The sequence below is a fragment of the Rhipicephalus microplus genome, chromosome X, assembly GCF_043290135.1.
Source record: "Rhipicephalus microplus isolate Deutch F79 chromosome X, USDA_Rmic, whole genome shotgun sequence".
In the NCBI taxonomy this organism is placed as follows: Eukaryota; Metazoa; Arthropoda; class Arachnida; order Ixodida; family Ixodidae; genus Rhipicephalus; species Rhipicephalus microplus.
This window is the reverse complement of record NC_134710.1, coordinates 332,060,707-332,071,919: the sequence shown is the minus strand read 5'-3', so window position 1 is coordinate 332,071,919 and position 11,213 is coordinate 332,060,707. Positions and strand designations below refer to the sequence as shown.

Sequence of the window (11,213 nt, the reverse complement as noted above, 5' to 3'; positions counted from 1 at the left end):
GCAGCATTGCTTTAATATTTCGCATCCTTAACTCGAAGTAGCATGCTTACCCTGTTTGTTGAAATGTTTCCGCACGCCACGCGGCAATGTGTGGTAACGTATGCCCACCGTGTGGGTCCATGTCCTGACGTCTGGCGTACGTTAAAAGTCCCACTTGTTTTGAGCCATCTGGAGCCTTTTACTATCGCCCGGCTTGCTTATTAATCATGTCGGCGTTCTGACCCGTCGGATCCCAGCAATGAGTATTTTCACCACGTCCCTATCAAGGCAAGTAAAAAAAATGAACGAAGTGGCTTTTCACAGCTCCGACCACTGTCTTCGCTAAAGCGGTGATTGATTTGTGGGGTTTAACGTCCCACAACCACCATATGATTATGAGAGACGCCGTAGTGGTGGGCTCCGGAAATTTTGACCACCTGGGGTTCTTTAACGTGCACCCAAATCTGAGAACACGGGCCTCGACATTTCCGCCTCCATCGGAAATGCAGCCGCCGCAGCCGGGATTTGAACTCGCGACCTGCGGGTCAGCAGCCGAGTACCTTAGCCACTAGACCACCGCGGCGGGGGCTCGCTAAAGCGGTGGTGACGAACAAATAATGCGTCTGCAATGCGTGCATGACAGCAGTCAGACGAATATATTAAATTTAGAGAAGGTAGCTCCTGCAAACTAGTGGGTATAAGCGGCGCACAGCGATGCTGCGGCTGCCACGGTCCGAAGAACAGCCACCACGAGTGCCTCGTTAGGCAGTTGTTGCTTCTTCTAAGGGGAATAGTAAATCAAGAGACGCGGGAGGGGGTGTCCAAGGTCGTGCGGCGCAGGTAGACTCGCTCGTGTGGCTTCCTCGCGCCGATCCACACCAGGGCCTCTCACTGGGGGCGCAGTATAACTTCCTTCGTTTCGGCCCTGTCATAGCGTCTTGCTTGTGCGACGACGCTCAACCCTTTGTCGTCGTCGCTGCACACGCATCGGAGAGAGCCGCCCTCGCCATCGACCTGGCCGCCTCTCCCCACCTTCGGCCAGCGTTCTGCAATGAACCCTACGCTTCCACAACACCCTCCCCTTCGGCCTCTAACTCCGGCGCAGCAGCGCCGCGCTCCGGCTCCGGCCGACTGGGGCCACCAACGCTGCTGCACCGACGGCCGACAGCAGTTCGATCGCATCTCGCGGGCTCGTCGCGCTCTCTTCGGCGTCGTCGACCACTGCTGCTGCTAGAAGCGTCCAGCGCAGCCGCGGACTCGCTGCTGCCTCCTGGCCGAGCTCTCATCCTCGCGCAGCTTTTAAAAGCTCGCGCGCGCGCTGCGCGCGCGTGCTTTGACCTAAACAGGGACAGACGAGCACCGCCTTCTCCAGTCGTGCACCTGTCTCGCATCCTGAGAAAAAATTGCTTGAAAATACGGTGAGCACGTTATCTTCTATCTTCATGTTTTATTTCAACCTCGGGAAGTGCGTGCACACTTCCTGAACGTTGCATCGAGAACACTTGGTCATTGTGCTGCGCGTCGCTTTCTCCTAATGTGCGGCCCAACTTCGGCTGCACTGCTTTCACCGTCGGTTTGATTGCTGTGCGTATGTGAGCCTGCCCGTTTGCAACAGTTCGGCGACTGGTCTTCTGTGAGCTGTCACGCGTAGGCGGCCAGCTTGAGCCCCAATAACTGTAGCAAGCGAGTGAGGTGCTCATACGATGAACCTCTATACGATTATGCCGGACTGCCAACTCTTGTTTCGCGGGAGACGTGCGCGCATTTGTTTTCTATATACGAACGAGCACCAGATTTACCGATGCGTTACCCCGAGGAATCGATGTGTAAATAATACGCTCACTAATGGGCCAACGCCGCAATCGTCGAATCCGCATCAGCCCTTCTGTAGAGCGTCGTATACATGCATATCAATCCCAACTTTTCCTCCGGTGATTGTCGTTCGTGCGCTAGACGCTTGACCGATCAACCCGAAAGAAACGAGGCTTCATGTGCATTAAAAAGAAAGTGGAAATCGCATACTTGCAGCGTTGCTAATTTTCCTGTCTATTCTCGCCGTGTATACTTTGTAGAACGTTAAAAAACTTACTCATAAGTTACTGTCACGGCACATTCAAACCCACAGTATTTCTGTCTGCCAAAACGTTTTTTTATGCAAACAGTTCGTAGTACAGACATGTCATTCTTCGTTGATGCCATACTGTTTTCATTATTATTATTTTTTTTTGCTGAATTGGCCCCGCTTCTAGAATAGATACAACCAAAAGACCACCGACACTATCGGGAACCACGTTCAGACTATCTGTGTGGTTTTAGAAGTTTCTTTCATCATATGCCTTGAAAAAAATTCTATATTAGGATAGATATCCGAAGGTTGCGCAGAACGAGATACAAACGAAGAAGGCATGTGCAGGTCTCATAGAAGTGCGCCGGTACAAGCGCGCATGAAAAATCACTGCACGTCTTTGAAAAATTTTCGCTCAACAAAAATGTCACTGGCATCCTTGCTTTTCCGCGTCCTGTTAGACTAGAGAAGGCCCGTTTCTTTCTTAGGTTTGTTTTATCCGCCAGAACGAACACATGAGCGATCAATAGTGACAATGCCCGCGCGCAAGAAGAATAGCAATTGATGCGGCTTTAGCTGACTAGCTAAACCTGGGCTCGGTGATGTCGCGACGATAAGAAACCGATATGTACGGCAACGCGTACGGCTTTCGTATAACCGACGCTGTGACGTGGTCAATGTCCTCGTGTGCGCTGCACTGCCAAAAAGAAAAAAGAACAGCGTCATCTAGGTGACCGATCAAGGGAGCGACGACGAAGTGCGGAGTGGAGAGTGGTGGTCGGTCTCTTTATCTCCTCCAGAAGCAACTCCGCTGGCGCGGCACGGGGGCTCCACAAGTGGCCCGGAGCCACAAGTGCTGCGACCTCCTGAAGCAGGAATCGATCGTCGGGGCCCCCACCTGCGGCTACACTACCTGGTGCCCCCTCCACTCGCGCCCTGCGACATCTCTTTCCAAGTTTGCACAGCACCGGTGCCGTGCGCGAAAGTGGCGCATTTCTGCGCGCGCCCACGTGTTTGTTCTCCGGCTTCCGTCGCGAAACGGCTTCGGAACGTATTGCGAGAGCAGGAAGCGCCATTGGGACTAAGCTTGGCGCTGCAGCTTCCTCCGAGTCACCCCATTTGGTGCGGGGCTGGAGGGGGTAATCTTCGGCGAGGAAGAGGTAAAAAGAAGCCCCCCCCCCCCCCTCACTCCTCTTGCCCGGCCCTATAATATACCCTTCAGACTTCCACGCAACCGCCTATATACAACCGCGTATTATGGAATAGTGCTGTGTGAGCGCTCTCATATATGGCGGGTGCGTGCAGATTGCGCCTTATTGCCCCCGTACAGCCTTTCTTACTAACTCTTCAAAGGAAAAAAAGCTGGCGGCAGTTCTGCTGCGCCGGGAGGGGAGGGGGATTTTTTAGAAGAAGGTGAAAGATAAGAAAATGGGGTGTGGAGAGCATGATAACTGCCTCTCATGTGAAGACACCTCAACCGATAAACTCACGGGGGAACGGGGAATAAAGGGACAGTGACAGTGAAGAAAAAGAAATTAGGGTGAGAAGAAAGGGGAGGGGGAGTGAAGGCAAGGAGGAGAAAAATAGGAAAACTATTGTCATAGCAGGACGACACGCTTCACAGGGGCGAGCGGCTTATGACAGTCGCTCGGTCAAGAGGCATGGTTGCTTACGCGCGAAAAGGCCAGACCACAAACGTATTGAAGGTACACCCAGCGGAAAAAGAGCGCAAGGTTCCGCCGCTTACCTCAGTTCGGCCTTGTTCGGCCCACGAAATCCACTCGCGCTGTCTTATCTACGCGCACTGTGGGAGCACACATGAAAGGAAGCATTACCGAAAAGCCTAAATGATTGTATCGAGCAGTCATGTGGAGAAGCAGACGAAGCAGGCAGAATGAGGTTGGCTTCACCTCGGGCAAGAATCACACTGGCTGATTGGCACACTCGCGCGCCTGTCAGCTGATTCTGTCCTTCCTCTTCCTTTACTTCATCTCCGTAACACTATTATGGGTCATTTAGGTTGCGTGTTTGATTCTCATTTTTTTCCCTTTCCACAGACGACAAGTGGGCAACGAAACGCCTTTCGTTGCTTCGAAACAAAGTCATTTATTGTCTTTGTTGCCAGAGCAGTGCGCCAGGTGCTCAAGTTAGGTTTCTTTTTTGGTTTTCTTTTTCTGACTTACCAAACAGCGATTCTTATTTGCTTTGTTCTTCTTGCACTCGAGACGATTTAATATCGTGGCGACGAACACGAGGTCCCGCTATGGGACGCACGTGACCTGCCTGAACACGCGCTTCATGCTGAGTGACCTTGCAAAGTCTGCGCGTTTATTCCATCTCATATTTCATACCGGGGCTTACGGCTCGGTAGTTTCTGTTGTCAAGTAACAGGGGGTAACTTGATGTGTCCGCAGCACATTATTAAAGGCCATCGCCAACATTAGATGATTTCTTTCTTTGTTTTGCCGGAGTTCTTGTAGCAGCAGCTAGCATGTGCTTTGCTCGATGATTGCACTCAAGTTAAATAAGTCACTTCCAGATGAACCTTTCCACTTAGCTTTTGGCGCGCTCCGGGTGCATCATGCAAGTAGAAGCACCTTCTTAGTCGTCTTGTTTAGAGATTGTACTCTATTTCTCGCCTCAGAGTCTTATTTTTCATTGAAAACTATACGAGAAAGTTCGATGAACAGACTTTAACCTTAACTAAAGTGGATGAAGGACTGTTCTTTTTGTTCTTTTCATTCTCGACGTTTATTTTTCAATTTTCGTTGTTTTGAAAATTTAGGCGACTTATAGTATTACCCGTTAACGAGATATATTCCTTGTTCAGCTGACCATACTGACCATTCAGCTAAGCATGGAATATGAGCTGCTCTTATTAAAGCTGACAGAAAAACTATGCAACAAATAAATACCAAAACGAGAACAGAGAGTACAGTAGTAGTTCAACGAATCACGATACCTAAAACATGGATGAATATTGCGTGAACTTGTGTCTCTTTGAAATATATGCAAATTTTCAAGAATCATGCTAGTCTTGCACTTGGGAAGAGTGTTCCACAATCGCTTGAAAAAAACAATAAATTTGAAAACTGCTTTTCCTAAACATAGCGGCATATTGGATTTCTCAATACACATGACACGTTGCCTTTTTCCTAAAAAGGGCCAAAAGAGAGCTGGCCTTTATACGAAGCCATTTCTTTCATACCAAGCCTGCGACCTGCAAACCATTCTCAATGAGGTCCTTCACGTAGCCCAATGGTCTCCAATACGTCGTGGAGCTCTCGTGTGCCTCCCAGAGCTTGTAGCATTTCATGAAGCGTTAGAATAACATATCGCATGTTTGTTTTCGTTCTGTGTTTTGTCTTGCATAACATCTTATTTCAAAAACGACTGGTATTTTGTTCGGTTCTTTGTGCGGTGATTTTTATACATAGTTGCTTCATTGATGCAGCACTTCTCTCACCTCGTGCCGCATTGAGCGCTGTATTTCGTCACCAAACGTCGTATTGCTGCATAGGAAGGTTGGTAATATCTGTTCGCTAAGTTGTGTGGTGCCCTCAATATCAATCAACCTCTCTTCTAACCTTCCATTCACTTCAGCGTGTTCTCGCTCCGTGATAACATTGTCTCTTTCCAGTACTTTCTCTAAGATGATGCAATAATACGGACAGATTTGTGAGGGCGGACATACATGCTACTTTCACAATGCCGAATTGCGTCAAAAGACGTGGGGTCTTACTTGTCTACAGAGCGTTTTCTTAGACGTCGCTTACGCAGGACACTCCTGGACAGACTGACGCATTCCCCAATACACTGTACGTGTTCCATGGCTGCACTCGTTTTATGTGTGTCTGCGGACGCTAGCCTCAAAGTGTGCTCTAAAAGTAGCATTTATATTACGTGGCAGGTCATTAGCGCCGCACCACGTATACGCCGGGACTTACTAAAACGGTGATTGTTGGCGCATCGCGTGCCACAAAGACGCTAGTAGCCGTTTTCGGAGACACTGCAAGACGTGAGATCGACCACGCGCTCGTGAGGTCTTGTATATGCTGTCTGTGCGTACAATGCAGGAACGGTGCAATCACAGAGGTGGTACAGCTGTTATAGCGCTGAGCGACAGACCCGAAAAACGCGAGTTTCATCATGGTCGTTACCGTAAAAAGCTCGAGTCTCGTGTATACGCACGTCGAAGAGCCCCGTGCGGAGGAAACTTCCGCAACCCCACAAGCTTAGCCTGCCTGCCCTATAACAATATCCTGTTTTGGGCACCTAAAACGTAAGAAGTTGTAATTAGGAGTGAGTTACTTCACTTGTCAGTCTCGCCATCTGGAGAGACCAGCCCAGCCAACTGGGCAGACAAGTATGTATCGAATACTACATTGAATATGTGACATATTCATCAAAACTGTGAAGCACGTGATTTCTGTGAAGGAAAGAGGGGGGAGAAAGAAGTTCGTAGAAAAGTTAATTATCATGGTTCTTCACTGGTCAAGACTGGCTAGGAAAGAGGGGATGCAGGAAATAAAATTGGAGGGAACCCTCGTTGTGGACTTAAGCACCTAGTTGTAGCTCTTGAAGGTCGGCGTTCGAGTGCCATGGTGGGTTCCTTGGATTATCTGTGTATTTTGTCGCGCTCCTGAAGAGGATGCCAGATCCAACGCAGAAAAAAAAAACGCGTTGATGAGATCCACACCGCCAGGTGCCGCATCGATTCTAGCTTATTACAACCATAGCATTTGCTTTTTGCATGGGTTCATTTTCATTATCTGTCCCTATGATGTATTTGCCCTTAAATAAAATTAGGCTCTGATATCATATCCTCCCAACGTAGCTCGTAACTCGAAAATCAACTATCGATTTAGGATCAGTTTTTTTTTTTATTCTAGAAGGTCTTATCTGGATATTTGGAAAGCCTTAAGTAAGTGCTCGACCACAAGTGTTTGTCACTTGGTGTCTGTACTGCTAAACAAATCTATAGTGGGTAAGTATAGGAGCAACGAGCACGAACGATTGATAAGCGGGAAGACATCCGTGCCCGAGCGTCCACCACGGTTATGGTGCTCGGATGCTGAACCTAAGGTCGTGGTTTCGATCCCAGCCGGGGCAGTCGCATTTTGATGAATAAGAAAAGCTGGAGGCCCACGGCAACGCCAGTGCCCGTTAAAGAACACCAGATGGCCGAAATTTCTGGAGCCCTACACTGCGGCGTACACTTCACAATCGTGTCGGGATTTTGGCACTCAAAATTTCAGGCATTAATATTCTAATTGCTATCCTTGCCCGATCCGTCCTCGTAAGCGCGCACATTGCTAGAAAGTGTTCCTAGACAGTTATGAGAAATTCTAGACCTAGAAAATTTATCGTATTCTCTTCGATTAATGATGTATTGAATAGGCGCGGCAGAGAATCAGACGACCAATGCATAGCATTCGTATTTATTTCGGGATTACGGGCCCTCTCTATTTTCTTTGCGCTGAAGGAATCGGCTGGGAAATTATTGGTGAAAGTTCTACGCGCCGTTCCCCGTACTTTTTATGGCTGCCCTGACGTGTTTTTCGCAGTGTCATGCTTTTGTTTAGCCTGAACGCGTGAGCGACGACAACATGCGAGTTCCCGATTGCGAAAGGATCGGCGAGAAATGGCGTATGCGCAAAGCGTGCGAAGTCTCCTACTGTACGAGCTTGGTCTGGTTTTCGTTTTCGTTTTTTTTTCTGCATGACTCGGATAACAAGGCTAGTCATTACTACTAGCGCGTCCCTGCTTAGGAAAAGCTGACGTAATAATATAGGAGTAGACTCAAATGTTGCATCAGATATATGTTTTCTGCTCTTTTTTCTTTTTTCCTATTGCTAGCATGCGTGCATGCGCTGGGTCGTAAATATCCCTAAAATTATGGGTGCTTACGAACGCAGGTTTTGTAAGAAAAACAGCAGCACAAAGGACACTAAAAATTGCGAAATGATTCCGCCTTCATCGGTGTCTGGCTGTTCGTGGTGACGCTAGTGGTACCTCCTGGATAAAAAACGCAGTATATGTGCTGTCCAGAAATGAACAACGCAGGAATTGCCATTCTCAGGGGTTTGTATTGCACGCTTGCGCTAGAGCGTTGTGCCCTTCACCGCGACTTGCCGTTATAAGGCATTGACGCACACAGTTATCGGTGTTCGCGCGTTATGGTTGTGAAATGTCAACAAAGTAAATTGGCGATTTCTCGCGCCTCCGTATACTTCCATAAATCGATATTTATATACTGTATACTGTAAGATTTGTTAGATATACAATGCCGCTGCCACTACCTTCAAGTCAACGAAAAGAGAGAGAAATATTTTATTTTGGCACATTGGTGGTGGCAGCCAACCCTGCCTATAGTCGGAACCCAGAAGCCTTTGCGCTCTTGCAGCAAGCTCTTTTACTATACATGGACACTGCAAAGGCCTAATTCCTCGAACTCTATTCTTGATCAATTTTTCGCACTAAAGTTGGGTTTTGTATCCTTGTTTGAATCTGTTATTACGAAGTTGACAACTTGCTTTGAGGGTATTTTATTTTGGCACTCTCCCCACAAATCGAAAATGTAAGTTCGCGGTATAGAACCTTAGGTGGCCGAAATTTCCGAAGCTTCATACTACGGTGTTTCTCATAATCATATCGTGTTTGGGAGGCATAGAACCTCTACTGTTAATAATTCTTTGGTGCCCTGTCTTTTACGCAATTTTAATTCCCGGTATGCCACATACCAACTCACCCAAGCATCTATTTTATAGATTTAGGGGCATGCTATAGATTTCCAGGCTGTGGAGATAAAACCGGAGCCTCCCAATCGACATCTGTCATCTCTCTTTGTCTGGTTTTCTTTTCTTTTCTTTTTTTTTTGCATACGTATACTAAGCCTACAAGACGGACAACTTTTACTAAGTAGAATAAAATAATGGGACCGTTTAAAATCACCGTTGAAGCTTTTGTGCAAAATGCAGGAGAGCTCAATACAAACCGTGGAAATGGCGAAGTCCGAAACAAAAGTCGAATTATGAGCCATAGGTCGTTTCTCTTGCTAAGGAGCGAGCGAATTAGGCAAGTTGTCGCAACACAGCGTTATAGATTACACGCGAGGACGCTATTTAGGAAGCCGTTCGCAGCCCGTGCACTCAAAGGCAGTACGTACATTAAGAGCTCTCACTACTTGCCGGAAATAGGCCATGGCCAACCACCATCTACCCTCCCTTGCCTTAACCACTTATTCACAAAAGAGATATCTAATTACCATGCGCAACACGGATATCCTTTGGAATAATGGTATGCCCCATTTGCAGAAACGAGCTGTTATTAATAGATGCATGTGGATGATGGCGAAGCATTTGCGGATCAATATTGATTACTTCCATGACGTGTACCATATTTTGTCCTTGTTCGTCGTTCTCTGCGCACTAGAGGTCACTTTCATCACCCTTAATCGCTCTGCATTGTATCCCGAAGATTACTTAGGAGAATAAGCAAGTTGGTAACCTAATGCAGCTGAGTGTTCAGATGTGGCCGATATAGTGTAGAACTGTACCATACTTGTACACAATTCAGAAAATGATAAGTAACTGATTACAACTAAACTTATCCGAGTTATATAGGTAAATAATTGGTTTACGATTACTGCCACGTGATAGAAACTTATGAATCACTAAAACATAATCAGTTATCTTGCATTATTTTCTGTTTGTTTTATTTGCCAAGAGAGAGAGAGGTGCAAGAGAACAGGCACGTGGGTTAACCGTAACTGGGACATCTGGATTCTTACAATACGGGGAAGGGCAAAGAAAAGTGGAGAGAAGAAGCAAATGAGAACACATTCACAAAAAAATCGCAGCATATACACGGGGTGAATGATCATCAGTATAGGGTGAAGCGTTTGTGTGTGACTGTTTGCATTCGTTCGCCCGTCCATGCGTCTGTCTGTCTGTGCATCCGTGATTCTGTACGCCCGGTCACGCTTCCGTTCGTCCGTCTACGCGTCCATCTATCCGTCCTATTGTACACACTTGTATTCGACCAGTGCCATTGAGGAAATAAGACGAAAAATGATGACGAGACAGCGCCATCTATTATACTCTTCGGGAGATACCACATGATGGTTAGGCCTGACACAGGACAGTGTCAAACTAACAGAAGCTTTGCCCCCCCCCCTCCCCCCCCCAAAAAAAACGGAGGGTGAGAGACATTGGCATACATTCTCATAGTTCACACCATCGAAAATTTCTTCGTCTGTACTTTTTTTTTTAAGTTTCATGTTTCCTCGACTGGAATTGATCGATGCGGAACAACGGGGCGCTAAAGGAACGGAGACGCAAACAAGACGCACAAAAACCAGTGGCTGCCCCGCCGCGGTGGTCAAGTGACCAAGGTACTTGGCTGCTGACCCGCAGGTGGCGGGATCGAATTCAAGCTTCAGTGGCTGCATTTCCCATGGAGGCGGAATTGTTGTAGGCCAGTGTACTCAGATTTGGGTGCACGTTAAAGAACCTCAAGTGGTCTAAATTTCTGGAGTCCTCCAATACGGCGTCTCTCATAATCATATGGCGGTTTTGGGACGTTAAACTCCACATATCAATCAATAAATCAAAACCGGTGGCTCACAGTACAAGCTGCGAGCAGAGGAACTGCTCTCACGTCCGGGAATTCCGCAATACGGCAGTGCTACGTATTGTGTAATAAGGAACTCACGCCCAAGCGCAGACCCTACGAACTATTATGCGACGTTTGCAAGAGCTTAGTGTAATAATGAGCCCTAATCTTATGCATGGGGTAATCGTACAAAAAACGACAAAAACGCAGAGGTATTACGTGTATACACGGGTCTTCTCGTAGCGGTTTGTCGAAAGACGTGCATTAGCAGTATGCGGCATAGCGTCAGGGGTTGCGTTGGCGCTTAGTCTCTGCGCCACGTTTTTTCAGGGTGCAACATTCTTTCACTGACGTCATAAACGCCGGGATACGGACGCCCGAACTATATAGAATGAAGGGTACTATCGAATGACAACGGAAAAGCGAAACGACAACGATATGCTCGATGCGTTGTCAGCGCGAGTTGACCTTATTCGACATGTAAACGCAGAAAGGTCAGGCTTGTGCACCAAAACATGCACATTCATGACCTTATCATGACATCGGGCATGCT

The 11,213-nt window shown here is 47.5% G+C and overlaps 1 long non-coding RNA gene across 1 annotated transcript in view; it reads left to right on the top strand.

Moving 5' to 3' along the window:
• The first annotated feature begins 1,140 nt into the window (after nt 1-1,140).
• The window catches only part of LOC142776283 (uncharacterized), a 367,738-nt gene continuing 357,665 nt past the window's right edge, over nt 1,141-11,213 (top strand). The window contains exon 1 of the long non-coding RNA XR_012887419.1: nt 1,141-1,397. This is a non-coding gene — a long non-coding RNA (uncharacterized LOC142776283). The remainder of the gene's footprint in view (nt 1,398-11,213) is intronic.